The sequence below is a fragment of the Anabrus simplex genome, chromosome 6, assembly GCF_040414725.1.
Source record: "Anabrus simplex isolate iqAnaSimp1 chromosome 6, ASM4041472v1, whole genome shotgun sequence".
Taxonomy (NCBI): Eukaryota; Metazoa; Arthropoda; class Insecta; order Orthoptera; family Tettigoniidae; genus Anabrus; species Anabrus simplex.
The window spans coordinates 88,092,265-88,108,597 of NC_090270.1; positions in this window are offsets into that span (position 1 = coordinate 88,092,265).

Here is a 16,333-nt window from a genome sequence, read left to right on the forward strand (position 1 = left end):
GTTATACATCTATCCTACCACTAAAGCTAATGGCTATAAAAATAAACTCTCAGTATCACGAGGACGATGATCTCTTGATGTGGGAGCAACTATCCTACCACTCAGGCTAATGTTTATACAAAGTAAACTTTATCACTATCACGAGAACGATACTAACCTCTATCAGTATAACGAGGACGATGTTCTCCTGATATGGGAGTAGTTAAATAACTATCTTACCACTACCGTTAATGGCTATACAAAATAAACTCTATCAGTATCACGAGGACGATGGTCTCTTGATGTGGGAGCAGCTATAAATCTATCCTACCAATAAAGCTAATGTTATATAAACTGAACTCTATAAGTATCACGAAGACGATGTTCTCTTGATGTGGGAGCAGTAAATTAACTATTCTACCGCTAAGGCTAATGGCTCTACAAATTAAACTCTATCAGTATCACGAGGACGATGTCCTCTTGATGTGGGAGCAGTAACATAACTATCCTACCACTAAAGCTAATGGCTATATAAACTATAATCTATATCACGAGGACGATGTTCTCCTGATGTGGGAGTAGATATATTACTATCCTACCACTAAAGCTAATGGCCGTACAAATTAATCTCTATCAGTATCACGAGGACGAAGTTCTCTTGATGTGGGGGCAGTTATATAACTATCCTACCACTAAAGCTAATGGCTATACAAACTAAACTATATCCGTATTACGAGGACGACGTATTCTTGATGTGGGAGCAGATATATAACTATCCTACCACTAAGGCCAATGGCTACAAAATATAAAATCTATCAGTATCACGAGGACGATGTTCTCTTGATGAGGGAGCATTTATATAACTATCCTACCACTAAACATTATGACTATACAAACTAATCTCTATCCGTATCCTGAGGACGAAGTTCTCTTGATGTGGGAGCAGTTAATTAAATATCCTACCACTAAGGCTAATGGCTCTACGAACGAAACTCTATCAGTATCACGAGGCCGATGTCCTCTTGATGCGGGAGCAGTAATATAACTATCCTACCAATAAAGCTAATGCCTATACAAAATAAACTCTATCACTATCCCGAGAACGATGTTCTCTTGATGTGGGAGCTGTTATATAACTATCCTACCATTAGGGCTAATGCCTATACAAAATAAACTCTATCACTATCACGAGAACGATGCTCTCTTGATGTGGGACAAATATATAACAATCCTACCACTAAGGCTCAATGGCTATATAAACTAAAACTCTATCAGTATCGCGAGGACGATGTTCTCTTGATGTGGGTGCAACTATCCTACCACTAAGTCTAATGGCTATACAAACTAAACTCTATCACTATCCCGAGAACGATGTTCTCTTGATGTGGGAGCTGTTATATAACTATCCTACCACTAAGGCTAATGGGTATACAAACTAAACTCTATCAGTATCACGAGGCCGATGTTCTCGTGATGTGGGTGCAACTATCCTACCACTAAGGCTAATGGCTATACAAACTAAACTCTACCACTATCCCGAGAACGATGTCCTCTTGATGTGGGAGCAGTAATATAACTATCCTACCAATAAAGCTAATGGCTATACAAAATAAACTCTATCACTATCCCGAGAACGATGTTCTCTTGATGTGGGAGCTGTTACATAACTATCCTACCATTGGGGCTAATGGGTATTCAAACTCAACTATATCTGTATCACGAGAACGATGTCCTCTTGATGTGGGACAAATATATAACAATCCTACCACTAAGGCTCAATGGCTATATAAACTAAAACCTATCAGTGTCACGAGGACGATGTTCTCTTGATGTGGGAGCAACCATCCTACCACTAAGGAGATGCCTATACAAACTAAACTCTATCAGGATCCCGAGAACGATGTCCTCTTGATGTGGGAGCAGTAATATAACTATCCTACCAATAAAGCTAATGCCTATACAAAATAAACTCTATCACTATCCCGAGAACGATGTTCTCTTGATGTGGGAGCTGTTATATAACTATCCTACCTCTAAGGCTCAATGGCTATATAAACTAAAACTCTATCAGTATCGCGAGGACGATGTTCTCTTGATGTGGGTGCAACTATCCTACCACTAAGGCTAATGGCTATACAAACTAAACTCTATCACTATCCCGAGAACGATGTCCTCTTGATGTGGGAGCAGTAATATAACTAGCCTATTAATAAAGCTAATGCCTATACAAAATAAACTCTATCACTATCCCGAGAACGATGTTCTCTTGATGTGGGACAAATATATAACAATCCTACCACTAAGGCTCAATGGCTATATAAACTAAAACCTATCAGTATCACGAGGACGATGTTCTCTTGATGTGGGAGCAGTTATATAACTATCCTACCAGTAAACCTAATGGCTATACAAAATAATCTCTATCAGTATCCTTAGGACGACGTTCTGTTAATGTGGGAGAAGTTACATAACTATCCTAATACTAATGCTAGTTGCTATACAAAATAAACTCTATCAGCATCACGAGGACGATGTTCTCTTGATGTGGGAGCAGTTATATAACTATCCTAATACTAATGCTAATGGATATACAAACTGAACTATATCTGTATCAGGAGAACGATGCTCTCTTGATGTGGGACAAATATATAACAATCCTACCACTAAGGCTCAATGGTTATATAAACTAAAACCTATCAGTATCACGAGGACGATGTTCTCTTGATGTGGGAGCAGTTATATAACTATCCTACCAGTAAACCTAATGGCTATACAAAATAATCTCTATCAGTATCACGAGGACGACGTTCTGTTAATGTGGGAGAAGTTACATAACTATCCTAATACTAATGCTAGTGGCTATACAAACTAAACTCTATCAGCATCACGAGGACGATGTTCTCTTGATGTGGGAGCAGTTATATAACTATCCTAATACTAATGCTAATGGCTATACAAACTAAACTCTATCAGTATCACTAGGACGATGTTCTCTTGATGTGGGAGCAGTTATATAACCATCCTGCCACTAAGCCTAACGGCTGTACAAACTATACTCTATCAGTATCACGAGGACGATGTTCTCTTGATGTGGGAGAAGTTATATAACTATCCTACCACTAAGGCCAATGGCTACAAAAAATAAAATCTATCAGTATCACGAGGACGATGTTCTCTTTATGTGGGAGCAGTCATATAAACACCCTTCCACTAAGGCTTATGGCTATAAAAATTAACTCTATCAGTATCACGAGGACGATGTTCTCTTGATGTGGGAGAATTTATTAAACTATCCTACCACTAAGGCTAATGGCTATAAAAACTAAACTCTACCAGTATCACGAGGACGACGTTCTGTTAATGTGGGAGAAGTTACATAACTATCCTAATACTAATGCTAGTGGCTATACAAACTAAACTCTATCAGCATCACGAGGACGATGTTCTCTTGATTTGGGAGCATATATATAACTATCCTACCACTAAACATTATGGCCATACAAACTAATCTCTATCCGTATCACGAGGACGAAATTCTCTTGATATGGGAGCAGTTATATAACCATCCTACCACTAAGGCTATTGGCCGTACAAACTAAAATATATCAGTATCATGAGCGCGATGTTGTCTTGTTGTTTGAGTACCTATATTACTATCCTACCACTAAAACGAATGGCCATACAAACTAAACTCTATCAGTATCACGAGGACGATGTTCCCTTGATGTGGGGGCAGTTATATAACTATCCTACCACTAAAGCTATTGGCTATACAAACTAAACTCTATCAGTATCACGAGGACGAAGTTCTCTTGATGTGGGAGCAGCTATATAAATATCCTACCACTAAGGCTAATGGGTACACAAATTAAACTCTATCTGTATCACGACGGCGAAGTTCTCTTGATGTGGGAGCAGTTATATAACTATCCTGCCACTAAGGCTAACGGCTATACATACTATAATCTATCAGTATCACGACGACGATGTTCTCATGATGTGGGAGCAGTTCTATAACTATTCTACCACTAAAGCTAATGGCTATACAAACTAAACTGTACACGTATCACGAGGACGATGTTCTCTTGATGCGGGAGCATTCAATTAACTATCCTATCACTAAGGCTAATGGCTCTACAAACTAAACTCTATCAGTATCCCGAGGCCGATGTCCTCTTGTTGTGGGAGAAGTAATATAACTATCCTACCACTAAAGCTAATGGCTATATAAACTAAAATCTATCCGTATCACGAGGAGGATGTTCTCTTGCTGGGGGAGCCGTTATATAACTATCCTACCACTGAAGCTAACGGATATACAAACTAAACTCTACCAGTATCACGAGGACGATGTTCTCTTGATGTGGGAGCAACTATCCTACCACTAAGGCTAATGGCTATACAAACTAACTCTATCAGGGTCACGAGAACGATGTTCTCTTGATGTGGGAGCAGTTATATAACTATCCTACCACTAAGGCTAATGGCTGTACAAACTAAAGAATATCGGTATCACGAGGACGAAGTTCTCTTGATGTGGGTGCAGTTATATAACTATTCTGCCACTAAGGCTAATGGCTGTACAAACTAAACTCTATCAGTATCACGAGGACGATGTTCTCTTGATCTGGGAGCAGTAATATAACTATCCTACCACTAAAGCTAATGACTATATAAACTAAAATCTATCAGTATCACGAGGACGATGTTCTCTTGATGTGGGAGCAGTTATATAACTATCCTACCAATAAATCTAATGCCTATACAAAATAAACTCTATCACTATCCCGAGAACGATGTTCTCTTGATGTGGGAGCTGTTACATAACTATCCTACCATTGGGGCTAATGGGTATTCAAACTCAACTATATCTGTATCACGAGAACGATGTCCTCTTGATGTGGGACAAATATATAACAATCCTACCACTAAGGCTCAATGGCTATATAAACTAAAACCTATCAGTGTCACGAGGACGATGTTCTCTTGATGTGGGAGCAACCATCCTACCACTAAGGAGATGCCTATACAAACTAAACTCTATCAGGATCCCGAGAACGATGTCCTCTTGATGTGGGAGCAGTAATATAACTATCCTACCAATAAAGCTAATGCCTATACAAAATAAACTCTATCACTATCCCGAGAACGATGTTCTCTTGATGTGGGAGCTTTTATATAACTATCCTACCTCTAAGGCTCAATGGCTATATAAACTAAAACTCTATCAGTATCGCGAGGACGATGTTCTCTTGATGTGGGTGCAACTATCCTACCACTAAGGCTAATGGCTATACAAACTAAACTCTATCACTATCCCGAGAACGATGCCCTCTTGATGTGGGAGCAGTAATATAACTTGCCTACCAATAAAGCTAATGCCTATACAAAATAAACTCTATCACTATCCCGAGAACGATGTTCTCTTGATGTGGGACAAATATATAACAATCCTACCACTAAGGCTCAATGGCTATATAAACTAAAACCTATCAGTATCACGAGGACGATGTTCTCTTGATGTGGGAGCAGTTATATATAACTATCCTACCAGTAAACCTAATGGCTATACAAAATAATCTCTATCAGTATCCTTAGGACGACGTTCTGTTAATGTGGGAGAAGTTACATAACTATCCTAATACTAATGCTAGTTGCTATACAAAATAAACTCTATCAGCATCACGAGGACGATGTTCTCTTGATGTGGGAGCAGTTATATAACTATCCTAATACTAATGCTAATGGATATACAAACTGAACTATATCTGTATCAGGAAAACGATGCTCTCTTGATGTGGGACAAATATATAACAATCCTACCACTAAGGCTCAATGGTTATATAAACTAAAACCTATCAGTATCACGAGGACGATGATCTCTTGATGTGGGAGCAGTTATATAACTATCCTACCAGTAAACCTAATGGCTATACAAAATAATCTCTATCAGTATCACGAGGACGACGTTCTGTTAATGTGGGAGAAGTTACATAACTATCCTAATACTAATGCTAGTGGCTATACAAACTAAAATCTATCAGCATCACGAGGACGATGTTCTCTTGATGTAGGAGCAGTTATATAACTATCCTAATACTAATGCTAATGGCTATACAAACTAAACTCTATCAGTATCACTAGGACGATGTTCTCTTGATGTGGGAGCAGTTATATAACTATCCTACCACTAAGGCCAATGGCTACAAAAAATAAAATCTATCAGTATCACGAGGACGATGTTCTCTTTATGTGGGAGCAGTCATATAAACACCCTTCCACTAAGGCTTATGGCTATAAAAATTAACTCTATCAGTATCACGAGGACGATGTTCTCTTGATGTGGGAGAATTTATTAAACTATCCTACCACTAAGGCTAATGGCTATAAAAACTAAACTCTACCAGTATCACGAGGACGACGTTCTGTTAATGTGGGAGAAGTTACATAACTATCCTAATACTAATGCTAGTGGCTATACAAACTAAACTCTATCAGCATCACGAGGACGATGTTCTCTTGATTTGGGAGCATTTATATAACTATCCTACCACTAAACATTATGGCCATACAAACTAATCTCTATCCGTATCACGAGGACGAAATTCTCTTGATATGGGAGCAGTTATATAACCATCCTACCACTAAGGATATTGGCCGTACAAACTAAAATATATCAGTATCATGAGCGCGATGTTGTCTTGATGTTTGAGTACCTATATTACTATCCTACCACTAAAACGAATGGCCATACAAACTAAACTCTATCAGTATCACGAGGACGATGTTCCCTTGATGTGGGGGCAGTTATATAACTATCCTACCACTAAAGCTATTGGCTATACAAACTAAACTCTATCAGTATCACGAGGACGAAGTTCTCTTGATGTGGGAGCAGTTATATAAATATCCTACCACTAAGGCTAATGGGTATACAAATTAAACTCTATCTGTATCACGACGGCGAAGTTCTCTTGATGTGGGAGCAGTTATATAACTATCCTGCCACTAAGGCTAACGGCTATACAAACTATAATCTATCGGTATCACGACGACGATGTTCTCATGATGTGGGAGCAGTTCTATAACTATTCTACCACTAAAGCTAATGGCTATACAAACTAAACTGTACACGTATCACGAGGACGATGTTCTCTTGATGCGGGAGCATTCAATTAACTATCCTATCACTAAGGCTAATGGCTCTACAAACTAAACTCTATCAGTATCCCGAGGCCGATGTCCTCTTGTTGTGGGAGAAGTAATATAACTATCCTACCACTAAAACTAATGGCTATATAAACTAAAATCTATCCGTATCACGAGGAGGATGTTCTCTTGCTGGGGGAGCCGTTATATAACTATCCTACCACTGAAGCTAACGGATATACAAACTAAACTCTACCAGTATCACGAGGACGATGTTCTCTTGATGTGGGAGCAACTATCCTACCACTAAGGCTAATGGCTATACAAACTAACTCTATCAGGGTCACGAGAACGATGTTCTCTTGATGTGGGAGCAGTTATATAACTATCCTACCACTAAGGCTAATGGCTGTACAAACTAAAGAATATCGGTATCACGAGGACGAAGTTCCCTTGATGTGGGTGCAGTTATATAACTATTCTGCCACTAAAGCTAATGGCTATACAAACTAAACTGTACCAGTCACACGAGGACGATGTTCTCTTGATGTGGGAGCAGTTATATAACTATCCTAATACTAATGCTATTGGCTATACAAACTCAACTCTATCAGTATCACGACGACGATGTCCTCTTGATGTGAGGCAGTAATATAACTATCCTACCACAAAGGCTAATGGGTATACAAACTAAACTCTATCTGTATCACGACGACGATGTACTCTTGATGTGGGAGCAGTTATATAACTATCCTACCACTAAAGCTAACGGCTGTACAAAATAAACTCTCTCAGTATCACGAGCACGATGTTCTCTTGATGTGGGAGCAACCATCCTACCACGAAGGCTAATGGCAATACAAACTAAACTCTATCAGTATCACGAGGACGATTATCTCTTGATGTGGGAGCAGTTATAGAACTCTCCTACCACTAAGGCTAATAGGTATACAAATTAAACTCTATCTGTATCACGACGAAGATGTTCTCTTGATGTGGGAGCAGTTATATAACTATCCTACCACTAAGGCTAATGGCTGTACAAACTAAACTCTATCAGTATCACGAGGACGATGTTCTCTTGATTTGGGAGCAGTAATATAACTATCCTACCACTAAAGCTAATGACTATATAAACTAAAATCTATCAGTATCACGAGGACGATGTTCTCTTGATGTGGGAGCAGTTATATAACTATCCTACCAATAAATCTAATGCCTATACAAAATAAAATCTCTCAGTATCACGAGGACGATGTTCTCTTGATGTGGGTGGAACTATCCTACCACTAAGGCTAATGGCTATACAAATTAAACGCTATCACCATCACGAGAACGATGTTCTCTTGGTGTGAGAGCAGTTATATAAATATCCTACCACTAAGGCTAATGGCTGTACAAACTAAACTGTATCAGTGTCACGAGGACGATGTTCTCTAGATGTGGGAGAAGTTATAAATCTATCCTACTAATAAAGTTAATGTTTATACAAACTAAACTCTATCAGTATCACGACGACGATGTTCTCTTGATCTGGGAGCAGTTATATAACTATCCTACCACTAACGCTATTGGCTATACAAACTAAACTCTATCAGTATCACGAGGACGATGTTCTCTTGATGTGGTAGCAGTTATATTACTATCCTACCATTAAGGCTAATGGCTATACAAACGAAAATCTATCCGTATCACGAGGACGATATTCTCTTGATGTGGGAGCAGTTACGTAACTATCCTACCACTAAGGCTATTGGCTGTACAAACTAAAATATATCAGTATCATGAGCACGATGTTGTCTTCATGTATGAGTACATATATTACTATCCTACCACAAAAAGTAATGGCCATACAAACTAAAATCTATCAGTATCACGAGGAAGATGTTCTCTTGATATGAATGCAGTTATAAAACTATTTTACTAATAAAGCTAATGCCTATACAAACTAAACTCTATCACTATAACAAGGACGATGTTCTCTTGATGTGGGAGCAGTTATAGAACTATCCTACCAATAAGGCTAATAGGTATACAAATTAAACTCTATCTGTATCACGACGACGAAGTTCTCTTGATGTGGGAGCAGTTATATAACTATCCTACCACTAAGTCTAATGGCTGTACAAAATAAACTCTATCAGTATCACGATTACGATGTTCTCCTGATGTGGGAGAAGATATATATCACTATCCTACCACTAAGGCTAATGGCTCTACAAACTAAACTCTATCAGTATCACGAGGCCGATGATCTCTTGATGTGGGAGCAGTAATATAACTATCCTACCACTAAAGCTAATGACTATATTAAGTAAAATCTATCAGTATCGCGAGGACGATGTTCTCTTGATGTGGGAGCAGTTATATAACTATCCTACCAATAAATCTAATGCCTATACAAAATAAAATCTCTCAGTATAACGAGGACGATGTTCTCTTGATGTGGGTGCAACTATCCTACCACTAAGGCTAATGGCTATACAAACTAAACGCTATCACCATCACGAGAACGAAATTCTCTTGATTTGGGGGCAGTTATATATCTATCCTACCACTAAGGCTATTGGCTGTACAAACTAAAATATATCAGTATCACGAGGATGATGTTGTCCTGATGTGGGAGTAGTTATATTACTATATTACCACTACAGCTAATGGTCTTACAAACTAAACTCTCTCAGTATCACGAGGACGAAATTCTCTTGATTTGGGGGCAGTTATATATCTATCCTACCATTAAGGCTAATGCCTATACAAAATAAAATCTCTCAGTATAACGAGGACGATGTTCTCTTGATGTGGGTGCAACTATCCTACCATTAAGGCTAATGGCTATACAAACTAAACTCTATCACTATAACAAGGACGATGTTCTCTTGATGTGGGAGCAGTTATAGAACTATCCTACCACTAAGGCTAATGGCTATACAAAATAAACTCTATCGGTATCACGAGGACGATGTTCTCTTGATGTGGGTGCAGATATCAAATTATTTTAGCAATAAAGCTAATGCCCATAGAAACTACACCATATCAGTATCACGAGGACGATGTTCTCTTGATGTGGTAGCAGTTATATAACTATCCTACCATGAAGGGTAATGGCTATACAAACTAAACTCTATCAGTTTCGTGAGGACGATGTTCTCTTGATGTGGGAGCAGTTAAATAAATATCGTACCACTAACGTTAATGGCTATACAAACTAAACTCTATCAGTATCACGAGGACGATGTTCTCTTGATTTGGGAGCAGTTTTATAACTATCCTACCACTAAGGCCAATGGCTACGAAAAATAAAATCTATCAGTATCACGAGGACGATGTTCTCTTGGTGTGGGAGCAGTAATATAACTGTCCTACCACTAAAACTAATGGCCATACAAACTAAACTCTATCACGCTCACGAGGACGATGTTCTCTTGATGTGGGAGCAGTTAAATAACTATCTTACCACTAAAGTTAATGGCTATACAAACTAAACTCTATCAGTAATACGAGGACGATGTTCTTTTGATGTCTGAGCAGTTATATAACTATCCTACCAAAAAGGCCAATGGCTACAAAAAATAAAATATATCAGTATCACGAGGACGATGTTCTCTTCATGTGGGAGCAGTTATATAACTATCCAACCACTAATGCTAATGGCTATATAAACTAAAATCTATCCGTGTCCCGAGCATGATGTTCTCTTTATGTGGGAGAAGTCATATAACTATCCTACCACTAAAGCTAATGCCTATACAAACTTAACTCTATCAGTAACACGAAGACGATGTTCTGTTGATGTGGGAGCATTTATATAACTATCCTACCACTAAACATTATGGTTATACAAACTAATCTCTATCCGTATCCCGAGAACGATGTTCTCTTGATGTGGGAGCAGTTATATAACTATCCTACCACTAAGGCTAACGGCTATACAAACTAAAATCTATCAGTATCACGAGGACAATGTACTCTTCATGTGGGAGCAGTTATTTAACTAGCCTGCCAATAAAGCAAATGCCTTTACAAAGTAAACTCTATCAGTATCAAGAGGACGATGTTCTCTTCATGTGGGAGCAGTTATATAACTCTTCTACCTCTATGGCTAATGGCTATACAAACTAAACTCTATCAGTATCACGAGGACGATATTCTCTTGTTGTGGGAGCAGTTATATAACTATCCTACCATTAAGGCTAACAGCAATACAAACTAAGACCTATCAGTATCACGAGGACGATGTTCTCTTGATGTGGGAGCAGTTATATAACTATTCTACCACTAAAGCTAATGGCTATACAAACTAAATTGTACCAGTATCACGAGGACGATCTACTCTTGATGTGGGAGCAGTTATATATTATCCAACATTAAGGCTAATGGCTATACAATCTTAGCTCTATCAGTATCATGAGGACGATGTTCTCTTGATGCGGGAGCAGTTAAATAACTATATCACCACTAAGGCTAATGGCTACGAAAAATAAAATCTATCAGTATCACGAGGACGATGTTCTCTTGGTGTGGGAGCAGTAATATAACTATCCTACCAATAAAACTAATGGCCATACAAACTCAAATCTATCAGTCTCACGAGGACTATGTTCTCTTGATGTGGGAGCAGTTAAATAACTATCTTACCACTAAAGCTCTTGGCTATACAAACTAAACTCTATCAGTATCACGAGGACGATGTTCTCTTGATGTGGGTGCAGTTATAGAGCTATTTTACTAATAAAGCTAATGCCTATACAAAATAAAACCTCTCAGTAACACGAGGACGATGTTCTCTTGATGTGGTGCAACTATCATACCACTAAGGCTAATGGCTATACAAAATAACTCTATCACCATCACGAGAACGATGTTCTCTTGATGAGGGAGCAGTTATTTAACTATCCTACCACTAAGGGTAATGGCTGTACAAACTAAACTCTATCAGAATCACGATTACGATGTTCTCTTGATGTGGGAGAAGATATATATCACTATCCTACCACTAAGGCTAATGGCTCTACCCACTGAAGTCTATCCGTATCACGAGGCCGATCTTCTCTTGATGTGGGAGCAGTAACATAACTATCCTACCACTAAAGCTAATGACTATATAAACTAAAATCTATCAGTATCACGAGAAGGATGTTCTCTTGATGAGGGAGCAGTTATATAACTATCCTACCAATAAAGCTAATGCCTATACAAAATAAACTCTCAGTATCACGAGGACGATGTTCTCTTGATGTGGGAGCAACTATCCTACCACTCAGGCTAATGTCTATACAAAGTAAACTCTATCACTATCACGAGAACGATACTAACCTCTATCAGTATAACGAGGACGATGTTCTCCTGATATGGGAGTAATTAAATAACTATCTAACCACTAACGTTATTGGCTATACAAAATAAACTCTATCACTATCACGAGGACGATGTTCTCTTGATGTGGGAGCAGTTAAATAACTATCTTACCACTAAAGCTAATGGCTATACAAACTAAACTCTATCAGTATCACGAGGTCGATGTTCTTTTGATATCTGAGCAGTTATATAACTATCCTACCACCAAGGCCAATGGCTACAAAAAATAAAATATATCCGTATCGCGAGGACGATCTTCTCCTGATATGGGAGCAGTTTTGTAACTAATCTACCACTAAAGCTAATGGCTATATAAACTAAAATCTATCCGTGTCCCGAGGATGATGTTCTCGTTATGTGGGAGCAGTCATATAACTATCCTGCCACTAAAGCTAATGCCTATACAAACTTAAGTCTATCAGTATCACGAAGACGATGTTCTCTTGATGTGGGAGCAGTTATATAAGTATCCTACCACTACGGCTAATGGCTATACGAACTAAACTCTACCAGTATCACGGGGACGATGTTCTCTTGATGTGGGAGCATTTATATAACTATCCTACCACTAAACATTATGGTTATACAAACTAATCTCTATCCGTATCCCGAGGACGATGTTCTCTTGATGTGGGAGCAGTTATATAACTATCCTACCACTAAGACTATTGGCTGTATAAACTAAAATATATCAGTATCATGAGCACGATATTGTCTTGATGTGGGAGTAGTTATATTACTATCCAACTACTAAAACTAATGGCCATACAAACTAAACTCTATAAGCATCACGAGGATGATGTTCTCTTCATGTGGGGGCAGTTATATAACTATCCTACCAATAAAGCTATTGGCTATACAATCTTAACTCTATCAGTATCAAGCGGACGAAGTTCTCCTGATGTGGGAGCAGTTATATAACTAACCTACCACTAAAGCTAACGGCTATACAAACTAACCCTTATCCGTATCGCGAGGACGATGTTCTCTTGATGTGGGAGCAGTTAATTAACTATCCTACCAATAAAGCTAATGGCTATATATACTAAACTCGATCAGTATAACGAGGACGATGTTCTCTTGATGTGTGAGCAGTTATATAACTATCCTACCAATAAAGCTAATGGCTATACAAACTAAACTCTACCAGTATCACGAGGACGATGTTCTCTTGATGTGGGAGCAACTATCCTACCACTAAGGCTAATGGCTATACAAACTAAACTCTATCAGGGTAACGAGAACGATGTTCTCTTGATGTGGGAGCAGTTTTATAACTATCCTACCATTAAGGCTAATGGCTGTAAAAACTAAACTCTATCGGTATCACGAGGACGATGTTCTCTTGATGTGGGTGCACTTATAAAACTATTTTACTAATAAAGCTAATGCCTATACAAATTAAACTCTATCAGTATCACGAGGACGATGTTCTCTTGATGTGGGAGCAGTTATATAACTATCCTAACATTAAGGCTAATGGCTATACAAACGAAAATCTATCCGTATCACGAGGACGATATTCTCTTGATATGGGAGCAGTTATGTAACATTCCTACCACTAAGGCTATTGGCTGTACAATCTAAAATATATCAGTATCATGAGCACGATGTTGTCTTGATATGTGAGTACCTATATTACTATCCTACCACTACAACTAATGGCCTTCCATCTAAAATCTATCAGTATCACGAGGACGATGATCTCTTGATGTGGGTGCAGTTATAAAACTATTTTACTAATAATGCTAATGCCTATACAAAATAAAACCTCTCAGTAACACGAGGACGATGTTCTCTTGATGTGGTGCAACTATCCTACCACAAAGGCTAATGGCTATACAAAATTACTCTATCACCATCACGAGAACGATGTTCTCTTGATGTGGGAGCAGTTATATAACTATCATACCACTAAGGGTAATGGCTGTACAAACTAAACTCTATCAGTATCACGATTACGATGTTCTCTTGATGTGGGGAAGATATATATCGCTATCCTACTACTAAGGCTAATGGCTATACAAACTAAACGCTATCACCATCACGAGAACGATGTTCTCTTGAAGTGAGAGCAGTTATATAACTATCCTACCACTAAGTCTAATGGCTGTACAAACTAAACTCTATCAGTATCACGAGGACGATGTTCTCTTGATGTGGGAGCAGTTACATAACTATCCTACCACTAAGGCTAATGGCTGTACAAACTAAACTCTATCAGTATCACGGTTACGATGTTCTCTTGATGTGGGAGAAGATATATATCACTATCCTACCACTAAGGGTAATGGCTCTACAAACTAAAGTCTATCCGTATCACGAGGCCGATGTTCTCTTGATGTGGGAGCAGTAATATAACTATCCTACCACTAAAGCTAATGACTATATAAACTAAAATCTCTCAGTATCACAAGGACGATGTTCTATTGAATTGGGAGCAGTTATATAACTATCCTACCAATAAAGCTAATGCCTATACAAAATAAACTCTCAGTATCACGAGGACGATGTTCTCTTGATGTGGGAGCAACTATCCTACCACTCGGGCTAATGGCTGTACAAACTAAACTCTATCAGTATCACGATTACGATGTTCTCTTGATGTGGGAGAAGATATATATCACTATCCTACCACTAAGGCTAATGGCTGTACAAACTAAACTCTTATCAGTATCACGATTACGATGTTCTCTTGATGTGGGAGAAGATATATATCACTATCCCACCACTAAGGCAAATGGCTCTACAAACTAAAGTCTATCCGTATCACGAGGCCGATGTTCTCTTGATGTGGGAGCAGTAATATAACTATCCTACCACTAAAGCTAATGACTATATAAACTAAAATCTATCAGTATCACAAGGACGATGTTCTCTTGATGTGGGAGCAGTTATATAACTATCCTACCAATAAAACTAATGCCTATACAAAATAAAATCTCTCAGTATCACGAGGACGATGTTCTCTTGATGTGGGTGCAACTATCCTACCACTAAGGCTACTGGCTGTACAAACTAAAATATATTAGTATCACGAGGATGATGTTGTCCTGATGTGGGAGTAGTTATATTACTATATTACCACTACAGCTAATGCCCATACAAACTACACCATATCAGTATCACGAGGACGATCTTCTCTTGATGTGGTAGCAGTTATATAACTATCCTACCATTAAGGATAATGGCTATACAAACTAAACTCTAGCAGTATCGTGAGGAGGATGTTCTCTTGATGGGGGAGCAGTTAAATATCTTACCACTAACGTTAATGGCTATACAAACTTAACTCTATCAGTATCACGAGGACGATGTTCTCTCGATGTGGGAGCAGATTTATAACTATCCTACCACTAAGGCCAATGGCTACGAAAAATAAAATCTATCAGTATCACGAGGACGATGTTCTCTTGGTGTGGGAGCATTAATATAACTATCCTACCACTAAAACTAATGGCCATACAAACTAAACTCTATCAGTCTCACGAGGACGATGTTCTCTTGATGTGGGAGCAGTTAAATAACTATCTTACCACTAAAACGAATAGCTATACAAACTAAACTCTATCAGTATCACGAGGACGATGTTCTCTTGATGTGGGAGCAGTTATATAACTATCCTACCACTAAAGCTAATGGCTATATAGACTTAACTCTATCAGTATCACGAAGACGAGGTTCTCTTGATGTGGGAGCAGTTATATAAGTATCCTACCACTACGGCTAATGGCTATACGAACTAAACTCTACCAGTATTACGAGGACGATGTTCTCTTGATGTGGGAGCATTTATATAACTATCCTACCACTAAACATTATGGTTATACAAACTAATCTCTATCCG